This window comes from Sinocyclocheilus grahami, unplaced genomic scaffold, assembly GCF_001515645.1.
Source record: "Sinocyclocheilus grahami isolate Dianchi unplaced genomic scaffold, SAMN03320097.WGS_v1.1 scaffold21.1, whole genome shotgun sequence".
NCBI lineage: Eukaryota > Metazoa > Chordata > Actinopteri > Cypriniformes > Cyprinidae > Sinocyclocheilus > Sinocyclocheilus grahami.
Genome location: NW_015505200.1, coordinates 3829928 through 3837212, shown reverse-complemented (window position 1 = coordinate 3837212; position 7285 = coordinate 3829928). Strand labels below are relative to the sequence as shown.

Genomic DNA, 7285 nt, shown 5'->3' with positions numbered 1-7285 from the left:
TCTATAGGAGCATGAAAAGCTGCTATAGCCGCCACATAGACCTTAAGAGCGGAGGGGGGGCGACCCTTATCCAACAGCTCTTGAAGGAAGGACAATATCAAAGATATGTCACATGTGGATGGATCTTCACCACGGTTTGTGCACCAAGCGGTGAAGACCGACCATTTGAGAGCATAGAGGCGCCTTGTGGACTGGGCTCTAGCCTGAGAAATGGTATTTAAGACACCCTCTGGGAGGTTCATAGGCTCCCATCGAGAGGCCATAAGTGTAGGGCCCACAACTTGGGTTGGGGGTGCCATATCATCATGTTCACCTGAGAGAGGAGGTCCCGTCTCAGGGGAATGGGCCATGGAGCTGCCGTGAGCAGCTGAGACATCTCTGAGAACAATAGTTGGTTTTTCCAGAGCGGGGCCACTAGAAGAACCTTGTGCCTTTTGTTCCCTGATTTGCCTGATGACCTGAGGGATCAGGGCGATCGGGGGAAAAGCGTAAAGGAGAAGGCTGGGCCAATCGTGGGCCAGCGCATCCTTTTCCTTCGAAAAATAGATTGGGCAGTGAGAGTTGTCTTCTGAGGCGAAGAAGTCGACCTCTGCCTTCCCGAAGATCTCCCATATTCTCCAAACCGTCTGGGGGTGGTATCATTCCAAAATTTTCGATACCAATACCTTGACTTCGATACTGGTTCATGAACAATACTTTTTTTTTTGATAGAATTGCATGACAAAATTGCAGCACATGTCATTGGGTTCCTCTTAGCTTTCTCCCACTGCTATCAAAAGCCTCCATTCTTTACAGTTTATTATGATTTGGAGACTGGCAGATAGATGAAGGTATAACATAACCCAAAGCCTACTGTTTACAGTGTGATATAGAATATTGGATCTGTGTCTCACACGTATGCGAGTTGGTAGAAGCTTTATTTGCAGAGTTGAGACCTTATGGCTTTGATTTAAATTTATTTTTCCCTCTTAGTTCACTTATAGTTGACCTTCAAAACCAGCCTAATAAAACCCAGAAGCATTCCATCTAAATATGTTTAAGTACAGAGATTTAATTTTCTTTGATAGATTTCCTTGCGGCTTTGTCTTTGTGGCCTCAAGTCTCTGTGCTTCTATAGTAGACTTTAAAACAAACATGCTGTAATAAGTTTAACTTTCAACAGAAGAGAGATGGGTTTTACACCTCTGAGTTTGTCTGACGTGTAGTCCGCTTTTAAATTGATTACAATTGCTTAGCAATAACCTGTAGCTATAAAAACAAAAACAATTTTTTATAGCTACTGTACATGTTATTGCTAAGTAATTGTAATCATCATAAACCTCCAGCATAGCATTCAAAAGTTTTCCTTCCCCTTTCCCCCCCTTTTATTCTGTGGACCTCTCACATAGTCTTTATTGAAATATATCCCTATTTCCTTAATGCACAAACTCTTGCTGAGCCTCTGCCTCATAAAAAGCATGGTGAAAGCAGTAAGTCTGCTTCATGCCATGCCACATTTCTGCTGAATTCTTCTACACAACACAGGCGGCCAAACACATTAATCAGTGTACACAGATCCTCTTCTCAAATAAATGGAGAAAGAGGGCCATTGGTGAAAAATGAGTGACAGATGAAAGCTGCATTTCCTTTGCGGGTATCATCTCAATACTAATGTTGAAAAACTGGAAAATAATTAAATAATTCCTAAGGAAATTGGTTTGATATATTTGAGGATGTGTCAGGAGGGACCTCAAACATATGTATCGCTCAAATGGTAAATGATTTAGAGCTCTCTGGAATATATAAAACATGCGGTAGCCAGATTTGGACTTGTCCAAATATATTGTTTGGACAACTGTATATATCATTCTAATAAAAAGTTCATTGGTACACAAGAGGTAAATAAATATGGCCACTTGAAAAATTAATTTTTAGTATTGTCTCACATGGGTAAGTATACTGACAAGTGATATAGTATACTGATAACCATTCCAAGTTTTTTTTTTTTGAATGGAATGAATACTTTCATTTAACAAGGATGCATTTAATTGATCAAAAGTGACAGCTAAGACATTTACATTGTTACAAAAAAAGAAGGGAAGAAAAAGAAATAGTATGGTTTTAGTATGGTTTTCAGCAGCAACTGTTTTCAACATAATTAGAAATATTTCTGAATATTCATCTCTGCTGTCACAGGAATAAATTACATTTTAAAATATATTAAAATAGAAAATAGTCATTTAACATTATAATAATATTTCAAAATATTACTGATGTTATACTGCTTTTTTTGATTAAATAAATGTAGCCTTGGTCAACATAAGAGACTTCTTTCAAAACATTATAAAATCTTACCGCCCAAAACTTTTAAGTGGTACTGTATATTAAATAAATTTAAGGAAACAAAATCTACAATGTACACCATCAGGCAGCACATAAATAACAAATAATAATGATAAATGAACAAATAATGATAGTTGCTTGTTTAAAGTTATAGTAGTTTTATCAAATTAAAAATTTAAACTGTGAACATTTACTTACCCTTTATCCTTTAAAACTTTCTTCTGTTATTTATAGCAGAACATGCAAGGCAACATGTGTGCAAGGCTCTTTTCAGTACAGTAAAAAGTGAATGGTGACCATTCCATTAAATTCCCTCCTTAATGTTCCTCACACACAGCTATCATATGGTTTCAGAAGATTTGGAATGTAGCAAATATGCTTTTATCATGTTTTTAGTGTGCCTTCACAATTCACTTTCGTTGTATGATTCTGTTTAACTTCTTTTGTGTTCTACAGAAAAAAGTCATACAGTTTTGAATGACATGGGGGTGAGTAAATGATGACAGAATATAATTGTTTTGGAGAATTTTTCCTTTAATCTAGCCATTGTTTAAGTATAGATGCGTATTATGCAATCAGAAACAAGCAAACAATGAAATTTGTATAAAAAATAAAATTTGTGTAAAATGTTGAAATAGAATACAGTACGGACTTAAATCTTACCATACCTTAAGTCTGCCTTTTTTTCCCAGTATTCAAACCATAGTACTGCAGTAGCAGTCTGCAAATCATTTCCCAAAAAGCAGAATTGCATGTAATTAAAACCGGTAGTAACAGTGTTAAAGCAAACAATGAAATTTGTATAAAAAATAAAATTTGTGTAAAATGTTGAAATAGAATACAGTACGGACTTAAATCTTACCATACCTTAAGTCTGCCTTTTTTTCCCAGTATTCAAACCATAGTACTGCAGTAGCAGTCTGCAAATCATTTCCCAAAAAGCAGAATTGCATGTAATTAAAACCGGTAGTAACAGTGTTACTGTGTTTTCCAGCTGTAATTAAATACCTAGACATGCACACAACCACTTATTCAGAGAATCACTGCTGAGTGAAAGCAGTTTTTTTTCAGCATACAGCTGGACATTTCCTGACTACAGAACAATTTCTCCCTGTTCTCCTTTATGCCCTACATATTCCAACCACATGTGAAAGTATCCAAATATTTATGGAGACAATCAGGTGTGCCAAAGATTTTTTTTTATAGTTCTCAGGCTCTACTTTTAGCCGTTAACAAATGAAACATAGAGTTTGTCATAGCTGCTGTAGGAACGAGTCTGTAATTGTGATTTTTTTTTTCAATGATGACATCCTTTGAAAGTGTTCCAAGAGGAAACTACTGCTGTTGCTATCTGTCTGAGCAAGAATATACAACCACATTATGTATAAAGCTGGACCCCTGCTTCTCTTTAAAAAAACATTACACCTGGCCTACTCTACAGTTTCAGCCCAAGTGTTTCACCTCTCTGTAACGCAACACCCAGAGATCAACAGATGCCTGGGAAATTATAGCCAAATAACCTTAGTGATGACTTCTGACAATTGCTGGTCCGTTCCACTTAAAATCTTGATTATAGGCTGACAGAAAAATATGGGTGGAGTTCTCAAAACAAATTAATAAAAGAATTGCTGCATAGTTTGTTTATTTATTGTTACACTGAAAAAAATGGCGCAGAAACAGTTTTTACTCAGAAACTGCTAGTAAATTTCACTATTAATTACAAAGAATCGGCAAGTAACACATAGAATTGAAAGATTGAAATAGTATTTTCTTGTAAAACGTGCTCCCACAGTTTTATTTACAATATTGAAAAAAAAATCTACCTGCGAGAGCTGGTGGTATGTGTGGACCACTCTTGTTAATTTGTGTTGAATAGAATATGTATTGAAATAAGTTCCAGACAATGTACAACAGAGAAGAGTCTCATTACCTTCCTCAGTTCTGTCCTCTATGGTTGAGTTTTGGAGGTAGCCACACCCAGGCTGGCCATTGGCTCATGGCTGCACTGAGGACATTTAAACAGTTTGAAGGCAGAGAGTTGGAGGACTTGAGACATTGCTGGTCAGGAGGGCCCTGAATGCCCAGTCTGAGCTTGTAAACAGGTGCTTGCGCTAATAGGCGTGCGTCAGTGAGCAGGGATAATATTGTGGCAGGCGATATTCTCGGGTAAGGCATCTACAGCTTCATTATTGCCTGTGCGTGAACTTTTTGGCAGCTGTAAAAATGTTCTGTTGAATTGACATTAAATTATATTATAATGTCTGTGGGGGTAAATTTCATGCAGTGATTTAGATTTTTTTTTTTTTACTTTATTCCAAAATGAAATATAAAATGATAAATGGGACATTAGGCCTCTTTAGAGTTTTTTTTGCACAACCATCTGTGAATTCATTCAAAGGGACCACCAAGGTTAACAAGAAGTGTGCTCTCAGGGTACTACCCTTTTCCACTCAGTGGAGCGGAGTAACCAAACACAATACGGTAGAGCAGAGTCTGTAAACTTTATGAAATCTTCTTTTATTGAGTCAGGTAATTGAGAATAGCTGAAAAAAGCTGTTTCTGACCTGTTTTAACCATTTAACTAAGATGTTGAATTCAATCTATAGACGTTTGGGGAGGGCTGCCATTAGGCGAGATTGCTTGACTGATTTTCTTATGCCATACTGCATAAACTATGTGGATGTGTAGTGTTCTGGGCAGCTGAAGTATTTCTGCACCCACCTGAGTGGGTGGTTAGTGTGACTGGAGAAGTACTTTAGTTCATTTGATTAGGCTTCTGGAAACATTTCACACATGATCTTGTATGATATCAATCCTCTGGCTACAGCGTTTTTCAAAAGAACTTTCAGTTACAGTAAGATAATTTATTAATGTAAAAGTGAGAAATTAAACTTGAACTGAGAATGCTTATCACTATTTTTTTGTCTTATTCTCTAGTAAAATATCTAAATATTCTAAAAAAGAGATACATTTACTATTATTTACTAATGTCTATGTAATTCTGATACATAATTGTGGAAGAAAAACTGTATACTACTTATAACACTGCATTTATTTAAAAATATACTTAAAATGTAATGTTTTTGTGATACATAATTTGCTAATGCAAGAAAAAAAACATCCCACGTATATTTACTGTATTTACTATTAATTATATTTGTATATAATACCTATTCTCTGAAAACATGTTTTGTTATTTTGTTTTATTATATTATAAGGATGTTTAAATAAGACAAAAAACTTTTTAGAGGTGTATAATGTGCTGACATTTCATAGGGCTCATTTCATAAGCTTGACAATATAGATTTGGTAATACCTCTTTAAGCTCGTAAACCTGAATTACAGTAATTTTACATTTATGACAGGCAATGACAAACAAGATTCCTTAAGTGTCTCAGAGAGGTTTATTTAAAGAACATTTTTGACAGAGATAAACAGAAAAATGGAGGAGGCAGACATTAATTGTGTTGCACGCTTATAAATTACATTTTGAGGGAGGGACAGCGATCTGAAGCTGATAATGCTTTCATAATTGTCTGTTGGGAAAGCAGATTAAAGGACAGGTTAGATAGTTACAGTATAAATAAATATCAATTGAAATGGTTGATCACGTGATGTGGTGCATAATTATTATAGCTACATTCAGATCTCAGTGTTTTGATCTTGAGAAGCGACTCTTCAGTGAACTGCCTATCAGCAAAAAAACTCTTTCACCAGCACCATTTGATATTTCCTGCGCAATAATCAACTTATGTTTCTTATTTGTATCTTTGACCAATAGTCGTGAAAAAAACCTGATGTTAAATAATTGACATTTTAGAAACAATATTCCCAGTTACATTGTTTATTTTTGCTCCGCCAACAAACATAATTCCAAACTAAATCAAAGGAGAGTCAACCGAGGCCTCTCCTAGCAACACACACACTAATGGCATTTCATTACTGAATCGATCAGTGTTTTCTAACGAATCATTGAGTAAATGACTCCGTAATGCACTCAGTTATTAGTTTCTGAACGAATCAGTGTATTTGTACAAATCGATTCAGTGAATGATTCAATAAGTCACTCATAAACTTAACTTGTTGCCACCTACTGGCGTAACTGTGTGGCCTGCAGAAAGAATCACTGAAAAGCCTGTCTGAAACGCATAAAATAAAGTAAAACTGAGCGAATCACAAACATTGTTAGCTTCCAATGTAATATGGGACTTTTCTCCCAGAGATTTGACCTCTGCTATACCTATAAAGAAAAAATTTATTTTTTGGGGCCATGCAGTGCGGGTTGAAACAGCATGCTTCAAGTCAAGTGTCTAGATCACATTATATCTGAGGAGGAAAGAACCTCGGTGGCCAATGAGAAACAGGTGAGAAAAGACAAGCTTTGCTCTCTGGGAGGGAGGTGAGCTCTTTTTTGTGCCTGTGGGAGACTGTAGAATGATGTTTTGGTGGTCTTTGCTAATACGTTTTGTTTTGTTTAGTCTCATATAATTGAAAAAAATTGTGTGTGATTCTTTGTGAAATTTGTTAGGAATACCACACACATGTATAGAATCTGTGTTGACCCTGTCTAACAAAGATGATACATTTACGTCAAGTCAGGAGCTTTTAACAGTAAGTGCTTAAAGCAGAGTTTTGACATCCCTTCCAGGATCTATATTCTTTCCAACTAATCAAACCCTTTCCTTTCACATGTTTAGCAGCCCTGAGCTCAGCTCATATTACCGATTGGAGAGATGCAATCAAGATCTTTTTGGTCTGTCCAACTACAGCTGAATCAAGTATAATGGAACTACATTTGACAAAGGGTAAATAATGCTGTGGTATTATACAAGGCTGACTACCTACCACAATTGTCATTTCGATACAAGCATCGGAGCCTCGGTATCAATCGTCCCATCACTACATATCGCTGTGTGTATTGCGTGGTCTGCCTAATTGAATTTTAAAAAATGAGCAACCATAA

The 7285-nt window shown here is 36.1% G+C and overlaps 1 long non-coding RNA gene and 1 pseudogene across 1 annotated transcript; both read left to right on the top strand.

Moving 5' to 3' along the window:
• The first annotated feature begins 2777 nt into the window (after nucleotides 1–2777).
• Nucleotides 2778–3721, top strand: LOC107557218 (uncharacterized). The gene is made up of 3 exons (XR_001605374.1): nucleotides 2778–2810; nucleotides 3394–3503; nucleotides 3643–3721. It is a non-coding gene; the product is annotated as an uncharacterized lncRNA (long non-coding RNA).
• A 659-nt stretch (nucleotides 3722–4380) lies between these two features.
• The window catches only part of LOC107557208 (tenascin-N-like), a 37717-nt pseudogene continuing 34812 nt past the window's right edge, over nucleotides 4381–7285 (top strand).